Genomic DNA, 26360 nt, shown 5'->3' with positions numbered 1-26360 from the left:
CTTAATTGGGCAAAGCTTTGCCCAATCAGGGCGCAGTATAAGGTGGTTGTTAAGCTGGCCATGGCGTCCTTAACAACCGAGTCATCAGCTGTCAATAGATTTCCCCACTCACAGCCGAATAAAAAAAAAGGAAAAAGAAGAAACACAGTGGGGCCCCCCTAGTCCATATCAGACCATTCTGGTCTGGTATAGGTTTTAAGTGGAACCCCACGCCAAATTTTTTTAAAAATGGCGTGGGATCCCCACCAAATTCAAAACCAGACCCTTATCTGAGCATGCAGCCTGGCAGGTCAGGAAAGGTGGGGGGACGAGTGAGCCCACCCCCCTTAACCATACCAGGCCACATGCCCTCAACATGGGGCCCCCCACCCCAAAGCACCTTATCCCCATGTTAATGGGGACAAAGACCTCATCCCCACAACCATGGTCGGTGGTTGTGGGGGTCTGCAGGCAGAGGGCTTATCAGAATCTGGAAGCCCCCTTAACAAGGGGGCCCCAGATGCCGCCCCCCCATGTGAATGAGTATGGGGTACATAGTACCCCTACCTATTCACCAAAAAAGTGTCAAAAAGTAATAAAAACACAGAGACGGTTTTTGCCAATTCCTTTATTAAAAAAATAAAAAAACAGTGTCCTTTGATGTAAATCCTTTGTCAATCACGCTGACCGCTGTACCCGAAAAAAAAATTGCTCCGCCATCTATCAAGGTTGGCCACCTACTGCAGGCTAAGCTGTTTGACAGTTCTTATATAGGTAAGATCGATGCCACTTTGCTATGTCACCGCCCGCTTCTGACGTCACTGACCCAGCATGCACCGGTTTGTGACGTCAGAAGGGGGCGGTGCAACCAGGTGATGTAGCCTATATAAGAACTTACCTATATAAGAACTGTCAAATGGCTACCCTGCAGTAGGCGGCCAGCCTTAACTGCTTCCGGACCGCCCCACGTACATTTACTGCGGCAGGGTAGCCCGGGTGTGCAAAATCACGTACCTGTACGAGATTTCGTGCATGCAGTTTAGGGGGCACGTGCTGATTGGACAGTACGGGGGCCGCCGCGACCCTCTGATTGTTCACAGACAGAGCAGTGGTGAGCAGATGTAAACAAAGCACACTGCTGCTCTGTCAGGGAGGAAAAGAGAGAGATAGTGTTTCAGCTAAGCTAAATCACGATCTCTCTTTTTCTCCAGTGAGCCCATCCCCCTACAGTTAGAAACACCTAACTGTTTGAGAGGAGTCAATCACTAGGCCAACTCCTCTCGTACAGCAACTGCCATGGATGGATCGAAATTCAGCCAGTTCCTATTGAACTGTATGAATTTCAGTCCATCTATGACTAGCTTTAAAGGGGTTGTATGGCTTTTTTTTTTAAATAACATGTTATACTTACCTCCACTGTGCAGTTCGTTTTGCACACAGTGGCCCCAATCCTCCTGTTCTGGGGTCCCTCGGCGGCTGTCTCAGCTCCATAGGATGAATTAAGGTGAAAAAACACAAACCTTTACAACCCCTTTAATTATCCCTGTTTAGTTTTAATTAACTCCTTTCCCCCTTTCTTTCCTTTTTTTATATGCATTATTCAATTGGCCAATTCCTATGAAATTCTAATTCTTATTCTACCCATTCCCTTGCAGTACTTTGCATAAAACACCTACAAGTTGAAGCCGAACAGGTTGCCTTGAAGAACCTGAAGCTGGCCAACAGATTGCCTCCCAAAGGCTCTTATTATTCTGCTGTCACCCCTGTTTTGGTTCTGGTGCTGTTGATCATGGAAGTGTTTGTTATGAAACAAGCCAAGTCCAAAAAGATCCTGTGTTGGAAACCAAGCTATGAAAGGCTGAATGGCAATTCCAGGACTATGACATACTGTGATGAGGACACCATTGTTCATAAGAATGCCTCTGATGCTGAAGAGGAAGATAGTATGGATGAATGTGACATAGTATACAGCACTGGGGATGGAACGGTGTACAAAAAGTATAGCTTTAAGTTAAGACCAGCCGATAATAGATTGTTGCAGGAATTGGCGTGTATAAACAAAGTATGATGTTATGGAATGTTATTTTTGTATGCATCGGTTCCAACCAATATATATCTGAGCAACTTATATGCATAGCACAGTGTTAAACACATGGGGAAGTCAGATTAGCTTGCTGTTAGTTCATTGCTGGATTTCCTAAATCAAGTTGCCGGAAAAAAAAATCGTATCTGAGAAATGAACTGATAGGGAGAATGGTGACATTCACCTTTCTTTTTAAAAAAAAAATCTCAAAAACAATAACCATGTCTTCCTCCAGGTAGATTAATGTAAATTAATGTAGATGTGATAGAGCAGAAATTATAGCTGGCCATTCATGGATTGGAATTCATGTGGTTCAGCAGGGACCAGCTGAATTCTGATCCATGTATGGGCACACTGGTTGTACGGCAGTTGATCTACTGATCGACTTCTGTACAACCAGCCTGTTGAATAAATGGGGCATGGTCAGCGCTGTCGACTACAGCTAACTATAGCCAGCAGCACTGATCATTGTATTCTGACAGTGGGGAATCCGTTGGCAGAATACAATAGATCAAATGTCTGGGGGAAAGCGGGTCCGTTTTTTCGCTTAACCCACTTTTCTGAATGAAAAAAAGGGACCCAGCTATAGCCAGCTTAAAAGTAGGGAGATTTAGCACATGAGCGAAAACATACTTGTCTCTAAATAATAATCTGAGTATTTGTATAGAATAACATCCTCAGTCACAGCATCTCCCTCCCTACTCACCGTCCCTCACAGCACCTCCATCCCTGGTCAGTACCTTCAACTCACTTCCCCTCTTCTTCATTACACTGCCTCTCTACCATTCACCTCATACCCCCAGGCACAGCACTTCACCCCCCTGGTCCAATCCCTCTCCACCTATGCCTCTCTACCATTCACCTCACCTCTCAGGTCCCAAGCCCCTTTTACCCCAAATCACCCCTCTAACCCAGCTGCCCACAAAGGCTTCCTGTGACCCACCTCACTCCTGTTTATAGTGTTTCCCTCCCATCACACCCTTTGCTTACCCTGCAACTGGTCCCAACATTACTCCCAGCTAGGGTTGGCACCTGGCCGGTATTTTACCAGCTTGGGTGCAAAAAATGGGAATTGTTTTCAATGTTATTTAGAGGTAAAAGACCCTAAGATTGGTATATTTTCCCAGAAAAGGCAGGAATTCCCAGCTCATGATTCCCACCAGTCTGCCACTTTTTTAGTGTGTGTGTGTGTGCGCGTGTGTACTGTACAGTATGCAGTGGATATAAAAAGTCTACACACCCCTGTTAAAATGTCAGGTTTCTGTGATGTAAAAAAATGAGACAAAGATAAATCATTTCATAACTTTTATGTGACCTATAAACTGTACAACTCAATTGAAAAACAAACTGAAATCTTTTAGGGGTGAAGTATATAACTGGGAATGTAGCTGTGTTCAGAATTAAGCAATCATATTTAAACATTAATGTTAAATAGGAGTCAGTACACACCTGCCATCTTTTAAAGTGCCTCCGATTAACCCCAAATAAATTTCAGCTGTTCTAGTAGGTCTTTCCTGACATTTTCTTAGTTGCATTCTACAGCAAAAGCCATGGCCTGCAGAGAGCTTCCAAAGCATCAAGGGGATCTCATAGTTAAAAGGTATCAGTCAGGAGAAGGGTACCAAAGGATTTCCAAGGCATTAGATATTACATCGAACACAGTGAAGACAGTCATCATCAAGTGGAGAAAATATGGCACAACAGTGACATTACCAAGAACTGGACGTCCCTCCAAAATTGATGAAAAGACTAATAGAAAACTGGTCAGGGAGACTGCCAAGAGGCCTACAGCAACACTAAAGGAGCTGCAGGAATATCTGGCAAGTACTGGCTGTGTAGTACATGTGACAACAATCTCCCGTATACCTTATATGTCTGGGCAATGGGGTAGAGTGGCAAGACAGAAGCCTTTTCTTATGAAGAAAAACTTCTAAGCCTGGCTAAATTTTGCAAAAACATATCTGAAGTCTCCCAAAAGCATGTGGGAAAATGTGTTATGGTCTGATCAAACAAAGGTTGAACTTTTTGGCCATAATTCCAAAAGATATGTTTGGCGCAAAAACAACACTGCACATCACCAAAAGAACACCATACACACCGTGAAGCATGGTGATGGCAGCATAATGCTTTGGGGCTGTTTTTCTTCAGCTGGAACAGGGGCCTTAGTCAAGGTAGAGGGAATGATGAACAGTTCCAAATACCAGTCAATACTGGCACAAAACCTTCAGGCTTCTGCTAAAAAGCTGAACATGAAAAGGAACTTCATCTTTCAGCATGCCGATGACCCAAAGCCTACATTCAAATAAACAAAGGAATGGCTTCACCAGAAGAAGATTCAAGCTTTGGAATGGCCCATCCAGAGCCCAGACCTGAATCCGATTGAAAATCTGTGGGGTGGGCTGACCTCATTAACCTACCTGGGGATCTGGCTCACCCCAACCTACACGGGAAGCTGCTTTACTACCTAAATATCTGTAGTCGGACAAGCATCCCGTTTCCAGTAAGGTGACAGATGAGCGATTAATCACCAGAAGACCATCCGATCCACCTGTAGACGCTTAGTCATACAGCGCAGCGGGATTAGCGATGATCTGACCACAGTGACTCAATACTTACTAGCAGCTGCTTCACAATTCAAACGCCAACAGCCGGGAAAGGCAAGGAGCTTACTTCACCAGAGTCCATACAAGAAAGGAAGCTGGTAACGTAATAACAAATATTTGTTTTACTTAATGCACAGTATCCCGCTTCCACTAACATGAGTGATATGTATAGAAAGACCCTGCATGAACCATGGACTATGTTAAGCGTTTGAAATGATCAGAGGAATAAGAGAATAGTGATATAGCGTCCATACCATAACTGAACACTACCATCGAACACTCACAAGCACGCAAGTACTTTTAATGGTTATCAGCTCGATTTGTCTCTAATATGCGATTTGAATATAGAGCAATTCCCTATACTCCAATATCCTAACCACATCACTAATACTGGAATAGCTCAAAGAGGACTTTCTAACTAATCTCTGAGGACTTCCTACAAATTTAGGCATTTTAGCTTCATTTTTACCTCATTTACCGCCCGAATTACCGCCCCCCGCCCCATAATTAGACCCTAGCCATCCAGCTAATATTTATAAATCTTATCTCCGGGGACCACTTCTGCCTGGCACTCCCAACATTGATCATATTATCAGATTTGATTTATGAATTAATTTAAATATTATTAACAATAATAGTTATAGAGGCATTTAGCCACCAGGACTGTCAGACAGAAATGGATCATTTCAGGCGCCTGCATTATGTGTTATTTGTCAGCTGTTATATGTGAGTATTGTTTGTATGTATGTTAGACATCTGTAACATTGATACTTTGTCTGTATGGTTATACATTTAAGGTATCACTTTTTTATGATGTGTTGTCAGAGGACTTGAATTAATTAACCTCAATGGAAAGCAACATAATGTTTTTAAATTCAATGATTTAGGTGAATATCACCACAATAAAATTTGATACAAAACTTTTTTACATAACTGTGTAGAGTGCCCTTTCTGACCACAAGTAGCTGTCTATTCTATCCTGGGGACGTCTACTCTATAGACCACCCTAGGAATAGATCCCTTTTTACATATATATGCAATTGGCTACGGCCAGAACCTCAAAATTGGAGGAGAGGCAGAGATCTAATTGTTATGTTACCTAACTACTAACTGAGAGTGAATGATTTCATGGTCATCTTAGCAGCTTTGCAGTTTCTAGTTAATGTTTATCTTGGGATCCTAGTTGATCCAATCGGACCATATTTCACCTCTAGGTAATGCGTACCTTTGACACATTTCATATTCTATCTATGTTTAAAAACTTTAATCAACTCTATATTAATAATTAGAGAACTCGTTTGAGAAATGGGTTTTGTTTTGGGAGAAGATATTGATAGAGAAATAAAGGAAACTTTTGAAGGGGACACATTACAGCCCCCGAATAACACTGAGGAAATTAGGGAAGGATTTAAGGAACATAAAAAACTTTTGATAAAGCATCTGAACAGGAAATGGGACGTCTCATTTTTAGAAACATATATTCAACATAAAATAGTCCCGCGAGGACTAAGAGACAAGACCATCCCAGCTGAGCACTTACATAATGATAGATTCCTTCCGAAATGGAAGGAACTATGTATCAACCATGGTATAGCAGTTATGACCTTAATAGTGGAAGAAGAAAAAATCCAAATGACAGAACTCAAAAATAAAATAGAAGAAAGTGCCAAGGGGTTAGACCTATTAAAAGAAGAGGAGGAATTCTCAAAGCAAAATGAACTATTAAAAAAAGAAATAGAAAAGGTACAACAAAATTTGAAGGCAACTAAACAATCAAAATATAGAAGAGACACTCAGGACTTTGAAAGAGATCAGGCCTTTGACTTAACGATTAGAAGAGGGAGAAGTGGCTCAATTCAAAGAGGATCTAGATCTCAGTCACGTAATAGACGAGATGGATCCCCTTCCTCAGTTGAATTAAATGGCAATAATAAAACAGTGACTTTTTTAGAGGAGGAGGGGGTGGGAGAAAAAGTAACAAACACCCCCAACGAACAACTCATCCCAAAAGAAACAAAACGAAAGCAAAAAACAGCGAGAGAACAACCCAAGGCAACAAAGGGGCGGCTCACGGACAAGGAGCCAAAACCGTTAAAACTACATCTAATGACGTCATGTCAGGAGAAGACAGGACTGTCATTAACCTATCCTCATTTCCTCTAGCTGAGAGACACATCCAGTTATTACAACATGGAATGTCATTTTCACCAGTAAGCTCCATGGACGAATTTACCGTCTATAAAGATGTGGTATTATATCTGAGAAAGGTATTTTTCAGATCACTATATAAACAAGACGGACCCATCGAACTTAATAAAGGTGATCTTGATGAGGATGATCAAAATGCGATTGACATCCTCAACTCTCTACTAGAGGAAAATGAAAATCCACAAACAACAAATTCCCCAATTAGGAGATCAGCAAATCTAAATATAAGATCCACAAAAATGCCATCGCTGGGAAAAAATAAATGGTTGAGTATGTTCCTAGAAATGGTCCAGGCAGATCTAGAAGAAATCCCTTGGAAACAGATAGGTCAGGACAACCTCACTCCAACAGAACGGCAGGCGCTAAAGGAACTTAAAGAGGCAAAACAAGTCATAATTAAAAGGAGTGACAAGGGCGGTAACATCGTCCTTATGGACGATGAAGACTATGAAAGAGAAGCCAAGCGTCTTCTGGGAGACTTGAACACTTACCAAAAACTAGATCACGACCCTTTTCCAGGGGTGGTACGAGAATTGAACAGTAGATTGGATGATGCAATGGAGGTGGGTCTACTAACGAAAAAGGAGTTTGAATATCTTACAGTAGATTATTATAATATCCCCACCTTCTACTGCATCACCAAAGTTCATAAATCCCTGGAAAAACCCCCAGGGAGACCAATTGTGTCTGCCATCCGAGGACCCCTAGACAGAGTAGAAAAATACCTGGACTCGTTATTAAAAACTATGGTAAACAAATTAAATTAGTTCGTACAGGACACACGCCACGTGCTGGCCAAAGTCGCAGATCTGAGAATTACAGAGGAAGCATGGTTGGTAAATCTCGATGTAGAGTCATTATATACATCGATACCACACAACTGGGGAATAGCAGCAGTTAAAGGATTTCTGGAAAAAAGTTTCCAGAATTCAGGCCTCAAAATGAATTCCTTATTGAACTCTTGGAATTTGCGCTACACCACAATTTCTTTCAGTTCTCAAAAAAATTCTATCAACAGATTAAAGGCACCTCAATGGGGGCAGCGTGGGCACCTGCCTACGCATGCCTCCATCTGGGATGCTGGGAGGAAGAGGAGGTGTATGGCCACCCGCTGTACCTCGGCCACGTGCATACGTGGCTGAGGTACATCGACGACGTGCTGGTCGTGTGAGTGGGGGACATTGATTCTCTGCTTGAATTTGTTGCAGAGCTCAATGTCAACCAGCGTAACATACGGCTGACCTACGCATACGACCGGCACAAACTGTCTTTTCTAGACCTGACCATTAGACTCGAGGAAGGCAGGGTGAGCATCTGCACCTACCGTAAACAGACGGCAGCAAACACACTACTTAGGGCAGATAGCCATCACCCCCCCTGGCTTAAAAATGGAATCCCTACAGGACAGTTCATAAGAATAAAGCGAAACTGCTCGGATACTAAAGATTTATTTAGGGAGTCAAAAGAATTATATAAAAGATTTCGGAAAAGGGGGTATTCAAACCGTCAGATCCGTAGAGCAAAGCAAAAAGCGGCAACACGAACTAGGGAAAGCCTATTAACTATAAATCAAAAACGTATACCATTAAAAACAACAGGATCCAGCCCTGTAAGACTCATTACTACTTATGGAGCACAATGGGGCTCTGTACGTAAAATATTGGAGAAAAACTGGAATATCCTGCTAAAAAACAAAAATATAGCAAAAATAGTAGGGGAGAGACCCAAGATGGTAGCCCGGAGATCAAAAAGTATAGGGGACTTACTTATACATTCAGAATTCACTAAACACTATAACCCTACTTGGCTATCCAAATTTCCACGTAGTAGGGGTATGTTTCCATGTACAAAATGTCAGATATGCCCGTATGTTGAAAGAACAGACACGTTCAGAGATGCAAAAGGTGAAAAAGAATTTACAATTAGGGAGTTAATAAATTGTTCCACTTCTAAGGTGGTATACATGATTACTTGTCCGTGCCCTAAAATGTATATAGGGAAGACCAAGAGGCCCCTCAAAGTTAGAATAGGGGAACATCTGAGAGATATCAAAAAATAAAAGGAAAGAATACTGAAGGGGGTACCAAAAGAGTAAAAAGAAGAACGACCAGTAGCCAAACACTTCGCACAACACCATCATGGGGAAATAGAAGGCCTGAAAGTAAAAGGTATATATGTCTTGAAGTTACCTGAAAGAAGAGGGGATTTTGACTGTATTCTTTTACAAAAAGAAAAATGGTGGATCTATACTTTGAAATCTTTAGCACCCATCGGCATGAACACTGAGTTAAATCTACAGCCATTTTTAAGCCAATGAAGTAGCTCTGAATTAAAATAATGTTTTCAGACAATATATATGATCTATACTTTTTGTCGCTTATCCGATTTTGGCGAAGGTTCATCTTTTGGGGACCCCCAGACCAACTTTGGGCCTATATAGACTACCATCAGCTCTCCCCTTAAAATGAATGACAATGATCACAATCAAGGGATTAGATTAATCCTAATGTCCATTTTTTCTTTACGTCGTCTCTTTGTGTGTTTTGTTTGTCTGTGTGATCTCCCACAATCTTAAAAGCACTATTTGTACTAGACTCTCCATCAAGTTCCTAATATATGAATAGTGAAATTAAGATTTAGAAAAATGCCCAATGTTTCCTAGATTGGAAACGTATGAAGTTAAAAAAGTAAAAAAGAGTTGCCAATTAAAAACAAATAAGGAGAAATACTGCAATGTTAGCTAAATACAAAATAAACATGGAAATGCTACAGATGAATGAAAGACAATAACCCAAACTGTCATTTAAGTTTGTCCTTAACTGTTTCTGAAAGAAAATAAGAGAAGGAGGAGCGATCACACCCGGATTCACTACAAAGGAGAGATGGGGATCAGCCCCCTGAACGTCCAGTTGAAGCTACGTAACTCATTCGTTGCGAAACGCGTCGACGTTAACTACATGCAGAGCTGCGGTGTGAAGTGATCCCCGAAGTATCATCAGGCAGCGGAGGAGCAGTATGGCTGTGACCTACTGCACATGAGGTGATAATGCGAGTGGAGCTGCCAGTAAGCCTATTATGAACTAACACTGAACGGGAGCATTGTGGAAACTACGAGCGATTAACTGCCAGACGATCACCCGATCCAACTTGTGTATGACCAGCTATACAGCACAGCAGTACAAGCCATGATTTGGCTACTGGGACTTAACACTTTTTAGCAGCTGCTTTACTACCTAAATATCTGTAGTCAGACAAGCATCCCGCTTCCAGTAAGGTGACAGATGAGCGATTAATCGCCAGAAGACCATCCGATCCACCTGTAGACGCTTAGTCATACAGCGCAGCGGGATTAGCGATGATCTGACCACAGTGACTCAATACTTACTAGCAGCTGCTTCACAATTCAAACGCCAACAGCCGGGAAAGGCAAGGAGCTTACTTCACCAGAGTTCATACAAGAAAGGAAGCTGGTAACGTAATAACAAATATTTGTTTTACTTAATGCACAGTATCCCGGTTCCACTACCATGAGTGATATGTATAGAAAGACCCTGCATGATCCATGGGCTATGTTAAGCGTTTGAAATGATCAGAGGAATAAGAGAATAGTGATATAGCGTCCATACCATAACTGAACACTACCATCGAACACTCACAAGCACGCAAGTGCTTTTAATGGTTATCAGCTCGATTTGTCTCTAATATGCTATTTGAATCTAGAGCAATTCCCTATACTCCAATATCCTAACCACATCACTAATAATGGAATAGCTCAAAGAGGACTTTCTAACTAATCTCTGAGGACTTCCTACAAATATAGGCATTTTAGCTTCATTTTTACCTCATTTACCACCCGAATTACCGCCCCCCGCCCCATAATTAGACCCTAGCCATCCAGCTAATATTTATAAATCTTATCCCCGGGGACCACTTCTGCCTGAAACTCCCGACATTGATCATATAATCAGATTTGATTTATGAATTAATTTAAATATTATTAACAATAATAGTTATAGAGGCAATTAGCCACCGGGACTGTCAGACAGAAATGGATCATTTCAGGCGCCTGCATTATGTGTTATTTGTCAGCTGTTATATGTGAGTATTGTTTGTCTGTATGTTAGACATCTGTAACATTGATACTTTGTCTGTATGGTTATACATTTAAGGTATCACTTTTTTTATGATGTGTTGTCAGAGGACTTGAATTAATTAACCTCAATGGAAAGCAACATAATGTTTTTAAATTCAATGACTTAGGTGAATATCACCACAATAAAATTTGATACAAAACTTTTTTACATAACTGTGTAGAGTGCCCTTTCTGACCACAAGTAGCTGTCTATTCTATCCTGGGGACGTCTACTCTATAGACCACCCTAGGAATAGATCCCTTTTTACAAGTGTATAGTTGTACAGTAGGTTGCATTACTTTGGATCAAATTTCAATAACAAAAAATATTTTCTAATCATCCTGTTCAACTGATATTAAAATCAGGTAGATGACTCCGCACAGTCACAATCTCACGGATCGGGTTTGAAACAAAATCTGTGTGCTATCATCGGCTTTAGATTGACAACAATCAAAATATTATAATCAGTGGTGGCTGGTGAAGTTTTAGGATGGGGGGGGCGCCAGACCCTGCCCCTCCTTTTTTCCTCGAGGAGCTTAGGACACAGTCTGCTGAATACATTGTATCAAGCAGCAGAAGCTTGCGTAGCAAGCCTTGTCCTTACAAGCCAGCTGAGATCTGCTTATCTGCATGCCTAAAAGAAGTCAGGCACATGTGAGTGTATCACTGTGCTGTTTTGCCTGTGAACTTTTATTGTAACAATATTGCTCAATGTTTTCTCTCTTTGTTTATTTTACATAAACCACTTGATACTGAGAAAATTACCATTCATTGTGGCTGTGGAAGAAATAGCTCAGAAGGTGAATAAATAAGCAGGAATCCAGATATCCCAGATTACTGAGGATTGAACTGTCGCCTGTTACTTATCCTATCTCATGAATTTAATCATCTATATTTAATCAGATTCTATTGGCACTATTTATCTATTTATACTCATCACTTGTATATATATTGCACCTTTATAAGCATATCATTTATTTATTTTTTATTACGGAGGATTCAACACTTATCACAGGGAATATATCTAATTTATTTATTTATTGGCACTAATTTGGATTGATTACTATTTGCAAATGCATTTTTAGTATATCTATACACAATTGTTGCTTAGTTTACTTTGGAGATATCGCACCACTTCCAGTGGATTTGTATAACTGGAGGAACACAGTTTATAAATATTTGCGATTTTTTCATATATTTGCGATTTTATATATATGCAATTTTTTAGCGATTTGGTAGCAATTTTTTTCACATTGGTTTTTTAGCACAAAAAATTATTTTCTCACATTGATTGAACTTTGTATCAGAGCACATCAATCTATGTTATATGTTTTAATTTTTAGGGGATTCTGACCACTATATAATTGATAGCAGCTTGATATCATTGTCAATCTAACAATTTTTATTTAATTAATTGCACGTGCATTCACATACATTTGATTTACACTTATTTGATTGTATATGTCACGCTAGAACATTATTGCACTTGGTGTTTTTGTTTATTTACTGTGTGTGTGTTGTGCACTCACAGTGAAGTCTTCTCTCCTCGGCGCCGGAACGGAAAATACTGAGCCGAGGAGAGATGACATAATTTCCTTTGCTGCTGTTTAGCATACAGCAGCAGAGGAAGAACCTGATTGGCTGGGAGCAATCGCGAGGGGGGGCCACGAATGGATGGTCTCCCCCTCGCCTCACATCGCTCCCAGACACAAGCCGACCGCCTCAGGCACCAGGGGGGTCCGATCGGACCCCTCGCCCGCGGGAGGCAGATCACGTACAGGTACGTGATTTTGCCTGCCCGTGCCATTCTGCCGCAGTCTATCTGCGTGAGGCGGTCGGCAAGTGGCTAGAATGTAATTTGTGACATGCTAGATGTTTGAAATATTTAACATTTAATTACTATAAGTTACTGTACTGTAAGAGCTATGTTGACCTTAGGCATAGTAAGTATTTATGAAACACTTAGAACAACCTTAGAACAAAGCCTTTCTGCTGCTGAAACAGTTGATATTTTCCCCAGATCACCCAGATTTCCCCCAGATCACGTACAGGTACGTGATTCTGCCTGCCCGTGCCATTCTGCCTCAGTATATCTGTGTGAGGCGGTCGGCAAGTGGCTAGAATGTAATTTGTGACATGCTAGATGTTTGAAATATTTAACATCTAATTACTATAAGTTACTGTACTGTAAGAGCTATGTTGACCTTAGGCATAGTAAGTATTTATGAAACACTTAGAACAACCTTAGAACAAAGCCTTTCTGCCGCTGAAACAGTTGATATTTTCCCCAGAGTTACTTCCTGGACTGCGGGTTCTTCTGTGAGTACACAGGTTCACTTCTCACTTTAGCAATATATATATATATATAGTGCTGCTACGTAAAAAAAAAAAATCAGAAGTCAAAAAGGTGAAGAATATATGAAAAACATACATTTCACAGTAGCACTCAAAAAAATATATAAAAAGTGTCCGTAAAAATATATATAATTCTGTGTCCGTATAAATGTGAAACAGTATCTTGCAGTTACAAACAAGGAATATCAATTTAATTCCACTCGAATGTGATAGATAAGTGCAACAAAACTGATGTTACAACACCAATAGTCCTCCACCATAGTGAAAAGTGCGACCCCCTGTGACAAAGTCGGAAGTGGCGAATCACGTCGGGGCGTGGCTACATGGCAACTGAACTCTGATGCTGGGATGGTGAAGGAGTTAAGGAGCGGTTAGTTTGCAGCACATTGTCACCCGGCATGATTGAATTAATATTATGAAGACTTGTTTGAATTTTATCTGATGAACGTGCAATACTTTTTAAATAAATTAGCTACCTTAAGGATTTTTACACTATTGGAGGTTCTGTCTTTTTATTCCAGTGGAGTGAGAAGCTAAAATCTGGATGGAGTTTGGCGTCCATTAACAGCTCTTCAGTTTACCACTAAAGTGACATTTGCCAGATATTTGCCAGACACAAGAGTGAATGCTACAAGCTATAAAGGCTTTACTAAGGGGTGTGATCAGAAATACTAAAGAATTTGTTCAGAATATTGAGACTGTTCACAGAATGAATTGTGCAAATATTCACTTCAATTATCCAATCATTTAAAAATCTAATTCCTGTTTCCTTATTTCATCTGTACATGATTGTATAATTGACATTAATAATCACACTATTTATTGTGAGAAGATTCTTAAATTCTTTAGTAAAGCAGCCCAAGTGTATAGTTGTGCAGTAGGTTGCATTACTTTGGATCAAATTTCAATAACAAAAAATATTTTCTAATCATCCTGTTCAACTGATATTAAAATCAGGTAGATGACTCCGCACAGTCACAATCTCACGGATCGGGTTTGAAACAATATCTGTGTGCTATCATCGGCTTTAGATTGACAACAATCAAAATATTATAATCTGTGGTGGCTGGTGAAGTTTTAGGATGGGGGGGCGCCAGACCCTGCCCCTCCTTTTTGATCCATCCTACTTCTCATAAGCCCCACCCCTTATAGAATCCACCCACCCCATTCCCTGTATTCCACTTGCTTTCACCCATAGTGTCAGGAGTATACAGCTCAGCATCACAGCACAGAGAATACAGCCTCAACACCACAGGACAGAGTATACAGCTCAGCATCACAGGACATAGTATACAGCCTCAGCACCACAGGACAGAGTATACAGCCCCAGCATCACAGGACAGAATATATAGCCCCAGCATCACAGGACAGAGTATACAGCCCCAGCATCACAGCACAGAGTATACAGCTCAGCATCACAGGACAGAGTACATACCTCCCAACTTTAGAACTTGAGAATGAGGGACACTTGAGGCTGATGTAAGCATGTGACATGTCACGCCAAAAAGTGGGTGTGGCCAGACTGTTAGCAGTGGAAGGGGCTTAAGGAGCATGGTTAAAAAAAAACGAATCCCCCTTACCACCACCCCTCTCCCCATCATTACACAGGACCCCTTTCTCAACACTACCCCCAATGTACACAGGACCCCCCCATACTAACCCCAACATTAAACACAGAGGTTATTTGTTTAGGGTGGAGAGGCAGCAAGGGGGGTTATTATTTAGGGTGTAGAGGCAGTGAGGGGGGTTATTGTTTAGGGTGGAGAGGCAGAGAGGGGGGTTATTGTTTAGGGTGGAGAAGTGGGGAGGAGGTTATTGTTTAGGGTGGAGAGGTGGGGAGGAGGTTTTTGTTTAGGGTGGAGAAGAGGTGGTGGAGAGGGGTTATTGTTTAGGGTGGAGGGGCAGGGAGGAGGTTATTGTTTAGGGTTGGGAAGTGGAGAGGAGGTTATTGTTTAGGGTGGAGAGGTGGGGAGGAGTTTTTTGTTTAGGGTGGAGAGGTGGGGAGGGGTGGAGAGGGGTTATTGTTTAGGGTGGAGGGGCAGGGAGGAGGTTATTGTTTAGCGTGGAGAAGTGGAGAGGAGGGTTATTGTTTAGGGTGGGGAGGGAGTTATTGTTTAGGGTGGACAGGTGGGGAGGAGGTTATTGTTTAGGTTGGAGAGGTGGGGAGGGAGTTATTGTTTAGGGTGGAGAGGTGGGGAGGAGGTTATTGTTTAGGGTGGAGAGGTGGGGAGGGAGATATTGTTTAGAGTGGAGAGGTGGGGAGGAGGTTATTGTTTAGGGTGGAGAGGTGGGGAGGAGGTTATTGTTTAGGGTGGAGAGGTGGGGAGGGAGGTTATTGTTTAGGGTGGAGAGGGGTTATTGTTTAGGGTGGAGAGGTGGGGAGGAGGTTATTGTTTAGGGTGGAGAGGTGGGGGAGGACATTATTGTTTAGGGTGGAGAGGGGTTATTGTTTAGGGTGGAGAGGCAGGGAGGGGGTTATTGTTTAGGGTGGACGGGCAGAGAGGGGAGCCTTTTAGGGTGGAGAGGCAGGGAGGGGGGCGTTTTAGGGTGAAGAGGCAGAAAGGGGGGCCGTTTTAGGGAGGAGAGGCAGGGAGGGGGGCGTTTTAGGATGCAGGAAGGGCGATAGGAATTTGGGGTTTGGGAACCCAACAGCTGCCAGTCACTGCCCTGCACCACAACACTCAGCAGCCCCACCCTCCCCCCCTCCATGAAGCTCTGCAGCAGCTGAGAAAAGTGAACAGAGGTGGGGAGAGGGGGAGCCAGGCTCATGTCAGGACACACTACACCCCGGGTGGAGCAGTCACTCTGTAGCCACCCTACAGAGGAGTCTGAGGACTCAGGGGATGGGAAGCATGTTGCCGGGAGGGAGAGACATGCCATTGAAAACAGCAAAAATCCTCTGTCATTCACAGTGCGAGAGACCACCTCCAAAACCTGCACTCACCTTCTGCTCTGGTACACCACGCTCGGGCTCAGCTCTGCACCCACACGCCGCATCTGTGATCCGCTCCCCGCCTCACATTACAGGATCCCGGGTTGCAGTAAAGTAGTCTCAGTGTCCGGCCCGTACTCCACTCCGACTCCAGGGAAACTGGAAGAGACGCTGCAGTGCTGAAAAAGCACTGCCCAGTCGCCCTCTGGTCTCGGCCAATGAAAAAAAAATGGACAAGAGCCAGGGACAAATCACTGGAAAGTGGAAGTGTTTGCAGGCGTATTGCTTGCGCCCTGCACACGCCCTAAACATGGGCAAATCAGCTTCCCAGAATAAAATATAATTATTCTATATTATTATAATAAACAATCTAATTATTATAATAAATATGTATATATATATATATATATATATATATATATATATATATATATATATATATATATATATATATTGATCAAATGGTCGCTTTTTATATCTGCAAGCAGTTCAACGTTAATCTTTCTTATCACTTGTTGGAAATTCTGTAATTCTAGTTCTAGAATGGAGTACAATGATGTTACATCAAACTATAGACAGATTTTAAAACAAAGATATTGCTCATAGCTATCAATGGTTCCCTTTTAGATCTAAAAGTAGGTCTGTTATAGGTGATACAAGATTAAAACTTTGTTGTGGTGGACTAGATCAATGAGCCCTCATCCACATTGGAGCAATTTGTCCTGCGTTTTGACAGGTCAAATCACATGACAAGTCGCAGCCTATTGAGAGCAATGGCACCATTCCAATCAGTGCAACACCGACTTTGCGGCGCTGCATCAATTTGTAAAAGTAGTTCCTGCACAAATTTCGGTGATTTTGGGTGCGACTTCAATAGACATCTGTACATGAAGCCACACAGATGTCCTTCAAGTCGCACTGAAATGCAGCTTTGAAATTGTGCAATTTCAGATTAAGTCCAATATGTATGAGGGCTGAAAGTTCCATCTTATCTGCTCTTAAAACTATTCTTTCCTCCCTCCTTATACCTATTCTGACTAACCTATGTAAGAAAGATGTACATACAGTACTTACATATTTTTAGGCTGTTCCAGTCCAGTCATTTGATACCGCTCCCTGTATCAGCCAACAGGAGGCAAGTCAGTGCTAACAATGGATGGACCATTGAAGCCTATGAGTGATGTCACCACTTTAGGCATAGCCAGCCATTGTTGGAGCGCTTTCTCCTCTCCCCCGCGGCTGCCACCGGTTGACACAGAGGAGATCAGATCAGGGGTGACGGGACCAGAGCAACCTGAAAATAGGTAAGGATATGCATCTTTCCTACACAGGTTATTCAGCATAGGTGTTAGAAGGGGGGAAGGAACAGCTTTAAGAGCAGTTAGGATTGACCTTGCATTCCACTTGAAGTTATTGCATGCACTTTAACTTTTACTGTCATGGCTAAATAGTATGCTGTGCCACCTTCTATTAAACTCTATTATATCAGAAAACTGCATGGTGTGGGGAGCTGAGCACAGCACTTTCCATCTGGTTATTGTAAATGTACAGGTTGATTTACTAGCTGGTATTCACACACTGTAGAGAGACAGTAGGGTTGATTTACTAAAGGCAAATCCATACCTCCCAACATTTTAAGATGGTAATGAGGGACGCCTACTAGCAAAGGTATGTAGGCATAGGACATACCTCCTGCCACACCCCCTTAAAGGAGAATTAACCAAAAAAAAAGATAATTACATTCACAAAGGCTTTTTTTTACCACTACTATTTCTTTATATTGACTTTTAAAATTTACAAATGCAGCAATTTAGATTTTGGATGAAAAGTTTAGCTCCGGGAAACACTTTTGGAAAGATAAAAAGTGCATTTTTTATACAACTCTATAGATCAGACCAAAATGAGGGACAAATGAGGGGGAAAGAGGGACAGAGGGACATTGCTCCAAATCAGGGACAGTCCCTCCAAATCAGGGACAGTTGGGAGCTATGCAAATAGACTGTTTTTCCCCTATGTTTAACCACTTGAGCCCCGGACCATTATGCTGCCTAAGGACCAGAGGTCTTTTTCCAATTTGGCACTGCGTCGCTTTAACTGCTAACTGCGCGGTCATGCAATGCTGTACCCAAACAAAATTTGCATCCTTTTCTTCCCACAAATAGAGCTTTCTTTTGATGGTATTTGATCACCTCTGCAGTTTTTATTTTTTGCGCTATAAACGGAAAAAGACCGAAAATTTTGAAAAAAAATGATATTTTCTACTTTTTGTTATAAAAAAAATCCAATAAACTAAATTTTAGTCATACATTTAGGCCAAAATGTATTCGGCCACATGTCTTTGGTAAAAAAAATGTCAATAAGCATATATTTATTGGTTTGCGCAAAAGTTATAGCGTCTACAAACTAGGGTACATTTTCTGTAATTTACACAGCTTTTAGTTTATGACTGCCTATGTCATTTCTTGAGGTGCTAAAATGGCAGGGCAGTACAAACCCCCCCAAAATGACCCCATTTTGGAAAGTAGACACCCCCAGGAAATTGCTGAGAGGCGTGTTGAACCCATTGAATATTTATTTTTTTTGTCCCAAGTGATTGAATAATGACAAAAAAAAAAAAAAATATTTACAAAAAGTTGTCACTAAATGATATATTGCTCACACAGGCCATGGGCCTATGTGGAATTGCACCCCAAAATACATTCAGCTGCTTCTCCTGAGTATGGGGATACCACATGTGTGGGACTTTTTGGGAGCTTAGCCGCGTACAGGGCCCCGAAAACCAAGCACCGCCTTCAGGATTTCTAAGGGTGTAAATTTTTGATTTCACTCTTCACTGCCTATCACAGTTTCGGAGGCCATGGAATGCCCAGGTGGCACAAAACCCCCCCAAATGACCCCATTTTGGAAAGTAGACACCCCAAGCTATTTGCTGAGAGGCATATTGAGTCCATGAAATATTTTATATTTTGACACAAGTTGCGGGAATGTGACACTTTTTTTTTTTTTTTTTTTTGCACAAAGTTGTCACTAAATGATATATTGCTCACACAGGCCATGGGCATATGTGGAATTGCACCCCAAAATACATTTAGCTGCTTCTCCTGAGTATGGGGATATCACATGTGTGGGACTTTTTGGGAGCCTAGCCGCGTACGGGGCCCCGAAAACCAAGCACCGCCTTCAGGATTTCTAAGGGTGAAAATTTTTGATTTCACTCTTCACTGCCTATCACAGTTTCGGAGGCCATGGAATGCCCAGGTGGCACAAAACCCCCCCAAATGACCCCATTTTGGAAAGTAGACACCCCAAGCTATTTGCTGAGAGGCATGGTGAGTATTTTGCAGCTCTCATTTGTTTTTGAAAATGAAGAAAGACAAGAAAAAACTTTTTTTTTTTTCTTTTTTCAATTTTCAAAACTTTGTGACAAAAAGTGAGGTCTGCAAAATACTTACTATACCTCTCAACAAATAGCTTTGGGTGTTTACTTTCCAAAATGGGGTCATTTGGGGGGGTTTTGTGCCACCTGGGCTTTCCATGGCCTCCGAAACTATGATAGGCAGTGAAGAGTGAAATCAAAAATTCGCGCCCTTAGAAAGCCTGAAGGCGGTGCTTGGTTTTCGGGGTCCCGTACGCGGCTAGGCTCCCAAAAAGTCTCACACATGTGGTATCCCCGTACTCAGGAGAAGCAGCAGAATGTATTTTGGGGTGTAATTTCACATATTCCCATGGCATGTTTGAGCAATATATCATTTAGTGACAACTTTGTGCAAAAAAAAAAAAAAAATTTGTCTCTTTCCCGCAACTTGTGTCGCAATATAAAATATTCCATGGACTCGACATGCCTCTCAGCAAATAGCTTGGGGTGTCTACTTTCCAAAATGGGGTCATTTGGGGGGGTTTTGAACTGTCCTGGCATTTTATGCACAACATTTAGAAGCTTATGTCACACATCACCAACTCTTCTAACCACTTGAAGACAAAGCCCTTTCTGACACTCATTGTTTACATGAAAAAGTTATTTTTTTTTGCAAAAAAATTACTTTGAACCCCCAAACATTATATATTTTTTTAAAGCAAATGCCCTACAGATTAAAATGGTGGGTGTTTCATTTTTTTTTTTCACACAGTATTTGCGCAGCGATTTTTCAAACGCATTTTTTGGGGAAAAAACATGTTTGGAGCCACTCTGGTCTCTGATCAGCTCTATGGTCAGCTGGCTGAATCACCGGCTGCATTCTCAGGTTCCCTGTTGAGACAGGAGAGCCAGAGAAAAACACGGAAGACGGTGGGGGGGGGGGGCTTTCCCTCCCACGGCTTGTAAAAGCAGTCTAGAGGCTAATTAGCCACTAGGATTGCTTTTACATGAAAGCCGACCGCTGGCTGAAAAGAATGATACCAAGATGATACCTAAACCTGCAGGCATCATTCTGGTATAACCATTCAAAGTCGTGAATGGCGTACCTGAAGACAAAAAAATGGTTAACAATAAAGCACAGTAAACGGTAAAGTATAAAAAATTGCATACCTGAAAAGCAAACTTGATAAAACATAATAACAATAAAACATTGCAGAATAGAATACAGTAAAAAAGAGCAGAACAAGAGAGAGAGAATAGAGAGAGAGAGAACAATAAAACGACAACTATTTTTTTTTATTTTATAAATATTTTTTTTTTTTTACACTTTTTTTGTAACTAACTTTTATAACGGTAACCGGTTCCAGGTTCAGGTCTCTCAAAATGCGATGGCATCTTGGGAGACCCTGTGAAAGTGTGCCTAGTCTGTGGAATGCTGTACCCTACGCTAATACTCAACTAGTGAATGGTAGCGTTCAAAACATTCACCAATGCAAAGACCAGGATTGTCAGGACAGGAGGGACAATAATAGCGGGTGTCACGCCTATATCCGCGCTTGCTGCAGACACAACATCTTTTTTGGGGGGCTTCTTTGGGTAGGGGTACTCGGGAGGACATAAAGAAAATGCCTCTCATGCAGCCGACTGCATTTGGTTGGGGATGTGAATGGGGGAAGTACGGGCGTTGCAGAAGCGGTGGGTTCCCAATTAGGATTGGCGAATGCAGCAGGAAGGGCACTATGGGCACGACGGGCCTGTGTTTGTCTTCTTGGTGGCAGTGGGACACTACTTGTGCTTGCCACCTCACCAGCTTGAACTGCACTTATGGGACTCGCCACGTCACCAAGTGTTACTGCAGTGCTGGTTTGACTACGACCGGGGTGTACTAGGCCGCTGGCACTTGCCAGTTCAATAAAAAGCTACCAAAAAAATTGTTAGCGATCGCAGGGATCAGGCCTGACTCTGCGAATGCTGCAGTTATGCGTTAAGTGTTTTGTAAGTGACAGTGATCGATCGATACTGCACTTGGGTGGGCTGGGCCGGGTGGAGGGGCAAAATGCAGGTGCTAGCAGGTATCTGGGCTGATCCCGCTAACACTGCGTTTTTGGGAACCCTAAACTGCTGGGGACGCCAGTATAGATCTGATCGGATCAGATATTGATCCGTTCAGATACTATACCACTAAGGGAGGTGTACGGTGCGTGCGTGGGTGTTAGTGGTACTGGCGCTAATCTGACGTTGCCTGGGGCTGGTGCTTGCCAGTTCACCAAAATACTACCAAAAAAACTGTTAGCGATCGCAGGGATCAGGCCTGACTCTGCAAACGCTGCAGTTATGCATTTAGTGTTTTGTAAGTGTCAGTGATCGATCGATACTGCACTTGGGTGGCCTGGGCTGGGCCGGGCGGAGGGGCAAAACGCAGGTGCTAGCAGGTATCTGGGCTGATCCCGCTAACACTGTGTTTTTGGGAACCCTAAACTGCTGGGGACGCTAGTATAGATCTGATCGGATCAGATATTGATCCGATCAGATACTATACCACTAAGGGAGCTGTACGGTGCGTGCGTGGGTGTTAGCGCTACTGGCGCTAACCTGACGCTGCCTGGGGCTGGTGCTTGCCAGTTCACCAAAATGCTACCAAAAAAACTGTTAGCGATCGCAGGGATCAGGCCTGACTCTGCGAACGCTGCAGTTATGCGTTTAGTGTTTTGTAAGTGACAGTGATCGATCGATACTGCACTTGGGCTGGGCCGGGCGGAGGGGCAAAACGCAGGTGCTAGCAGGTATCTGGGCTGATCCCGCTAACACTGTGTTTTTGGGAACCCTAAACTGCTGGGGACGCTAGTATAGATCTGATCGGATCAGATATTGATCCGATCAGATACTATACCACTAAGGGAGGCGTATGCTGCGTGCGTGGGTGTTAGCGGTACTGGCGCTAATCTGACGCTGCCTGGGGCGACGCATATCACCGCCGGGCGATCAGGGGGCTAAACCTTTATTCGGTAATAAACGGCGGGTGCCCTGACACTATAAAAAATAAACAAACTAACCAGCGTCACCCGTAACAGTTATAGGGTGATCAATGGTGAAAGGGTTAACTAGGGGGCAATCAAGGGGTTAAAACATTTATTCGGTAGTATATGGGGGTCCCTGTCGCTATAAAACGCTGACGGCGAACCTAAATATTTAGGTCCCTAACTAGCGTCACCAGCGACACTAATACAGCGATCAGAAAAATGATCGCTTAGCGACACTGGTGACAGGGGGTGATCAAGGGGTTAAAACTTTATTAGGGGGGGTTAGGGGGGTATCCTAGACCTACAGGGGGGTAATACTAACTGTCCCAACACTGTAACTGTCACAAACTGACACCAATGCAGTAATCAGAAAAAAAAAAAAAAACTGCTGGTGTCAGTTTGTGACAGGGGGGGGGGGTGTGGGGGGGGATCGGGGGGCGATCGGGGGGGGATCGGGGTGTTTTGTGTGCCTGGCATGTTCTACTGTGTGTGTGTTGTGCACTCACATACCTGTCTTCTCTCCTCGGGCCGGAACGGAAATTACCGTGCCGAGGAGAGATGACATCATTTCCTTTGCTGCTGTTTAGCATACAGCAGCAAAGGAATGATGTGATTGGCCGGCGGCGATCGCGAGGGGGGGCCACGAATGGATGGCCTCCCCCTCACCTCTGATCGCCGCTGGACAAAAGACGACCGCCTCGGGCACGGGGGGGGGGGGTCCGATCAGACCCCCCACCCGCGGAAGGCAAATCACGTATATGTACGTGATTTTGCCTGTCCGTGCCACCTTGCCGACGTAAATCGGCGTGAGGCGGTCGTCAAGTGGTTAATGAATGAAGTGAAGCTCTGCTGATTTTCATCATCCAATCAAGTGCAAATACAAAAGCTGTTATTTTAAAAATTTCCTTGCACATGATTGGATATTCTTTTGGGTGAAACTTGACCACAATCACTAAGCTCTAGGGAAAAAAAGTGTAACTTCCTTTTCAAAGTGAACAGCCTATTTGCCTTTAGTAAATCAACAGTCAATAGGGTGAGTCCCTTGTACTGACTCCTCTTTTGTAGAGTTGGGCAAATAGTTCGGCCCGAGCATCAGTTCAGGCTGAACATTGACTGTTCGCCCTGTTCAGGAAACACCCCCGAATTTGCAGGGTGTTCAGCGGATGTTCACCCTGCAACGCACTGCGCACTGCACAGTGCATTTTGCTCCTTAATTGGGCAAAGCTTTGCCCAATCAGGGCGCAGTATAAGGTGGTTGTTAAGCTGGCCATAGCGTCCTTAACAACTGAATCATCAGCTGTCAATAGGCTTCCCCGCTCACAGCTGAGTAAAAAAAAGGAAAAAGAAGAAACACAGTGGGGACCCCCTAGTCCATATCAGACCATTCTGGTCTGGTATAGGTTTTAGATGGAACCCCACGCCAAATTTTTTTAAAAACGGCGTGGGATCCCCACCATATTCAATACCAGACCCTTATCTGAGTATGCAGCCTGGCAGGTCAGGAAAGGTGGGGGGACGAGTGAGCCCACCCTCCTGAACCATACCAGGCCACATGCCCTCAACATGGGGCCCCCCCACCCCAAAGCACCTTATCCCAATGTTAATGGGGACAAAGACCTCATCCCCACAACCATGGTTGGTGGTTGTGGGGGTCTGCAGGCAGAGGGCTTATCAGAATCTGGAAGCCCCTTTAATAAGGGGGCCCTAGATGCTGCCCCCCCATGTGAATGAGTATGGGGTACATAGTACCCCTACCTATTCACCAAAAAAGTGTCAAAAATAATAAAAACACAGAGATGGTTTTTGACAATTCCTTTATTAAAAAATAAAAAAACAGTGTCCTTTGATGTAAATCCATTGTCAATCACGCTGTCCGCCGCACCCGAAAAAAATTGCTCCGCCATCTATGAAGGTTGGCCACCTACTGCAGGCTAAGCTGTTTGACAGTTCTTATATAGGTAAGATCGGTGCCACTTTGCTATGTCACCGCCCCCTTCAAACGTCACTGACCCAGCATGCACTGGTTCGTGACGCCAGAAGGGGGCGGTGCCACCAGGTGACGTAGCCTATATAAGAACTTACCTATATAAGAACTGTCAAATGGCTAGCCTGCAGTAGGCGGTCAGCCTTAAATGCTTCTGGACCGCCCCACATACATTTACTGCGGCAGGGTAGCCTGTGTGCAAAATCATGTACCTGTACGAGATTTCGTGCATGCAGTTTAGGGGGCACGTGCTGATTGGACAGTCCAGGGGCCGCTGCGACCCTCTGATTGTTCACAGACAGAGCAGTGGTGAGCAGATGTAAACAAAGCACACTGCTGCTCTGTCAGGGAGGAAAAGAGAGAGATAGTGTTTCAGCTAAGCTAAATCACGATCTCTCTTTTTCTCCAGTGAGCCCATCCCCCTACAGTTAGAAACACCTAACTGTTTGAGAGGAGTCAATCACTAGGCCAACTCCTCTCGTACAGCAACTGCCATAGATGGATCGAAATTCAGCCAGTTCCTACTGAACTGTATGAATTTCAGTCCATCTATGACTAGCTTTAAAGGGGTTGTATGGCTTTTTTTTTTTTTTAATAACAGGTTATACTTAGTGGCCTGGGGTCCCTCGGCGGCTGTCTCAGCTCCATAGCATGCATTAAGGTGAAAAAACACAAACCTTTACAACCCCTTTAATTATCCCTGTTTAGTTTTAATTAATTCCTTTCCCCCTTTCTTTCCTTTTTTTTATATGCATTATTCAATTGGCCAATTCCTATGAAATTCTAATTCTTATGCAGTACTTTGCATAAAACACCTACAAGTTGAAGCCGAACAGGTTGCCTTGAAGAACCTGAAGCTGGCCAACAGATTGCCTCCCAAAGGCTCTTATTATTCTGCTGTCACCCCTGTTTTGGTTCTGGTGCTGTTGATCATGACAGTGGAAGTGTTTGTTATGAAACAAGCCAAGTCCAAAAAGATCCTGTGTTGGAAACCAGTCTATGAAAGGCTGAATGGCAATTTCAGGACTATGACATACTGTGATGAGGACACCATTGTTCATAAGAATGCCTCTGATGCTGAAGAGGAAGATAGTATGGATGAATGTGACATAGTATACAGCACTGGGGATGGAACGGTGTACAAAAAGTATAGCTTTAAGTTAAGACCAGCCGATAATAGTGTTGCAGGAATTGGCATATATATGTAGCGCTGACAACTGTTGTTTTTAGCTCTATGTGTATTATTCAGTACAATAGTTGTGTTAGTGCCATCTTGTGGACAATTGATAAAGCACAATAAGTTTATGTCTCAGGATTAAGTGACACGGAAGTGATTCATTGTTTTCTTTGGGACTGTAGCTCTGACCCACCCACAATGCTCCTGGACACTGAACTGAACTGAACTGTATTGTGGGGGGATATAAAAGGGTAAGCAGCGGCCATTTTAGGCCTGAAGACGTCTGGACTGCCTTTTTCATTGCAGGGCCCTGCACTCTAGTATAGTAACTTTAAGGTTTAGATTAAGGGGAGCTCCCAGGTGTAGATTCATATCAATATATATATTCCTGTGATTGTCATTGATTGTCATATCATTCCTTATACTATCGCACTACGTTTGTGTGATAGTATATTTATTGAAATAACTCTTTATATAAATATATTACTTATTCAAAGAAAGAAGTTACTTTTGGTCATTATTGAAGTTTGT

Source organism: Aquarana catesbeiana, linkage group LG03 (genome assembly GCF_042186555.1).
Source record: "Aquarana catesbeiana isolate 2022-GZ linkage group LG03, ASM4218655v1, whole genome shotgun sequence".
Classification (NCBI taxonomy): domain Eukaryota; kingdom Metazoa; phylum Chordata; class Amphibia; order Anura; family Ranidae; genus Aquarana; species Aquarana catesbeiana.
This window is presented reverse-complemented; position numbering follows the sequence as displayed.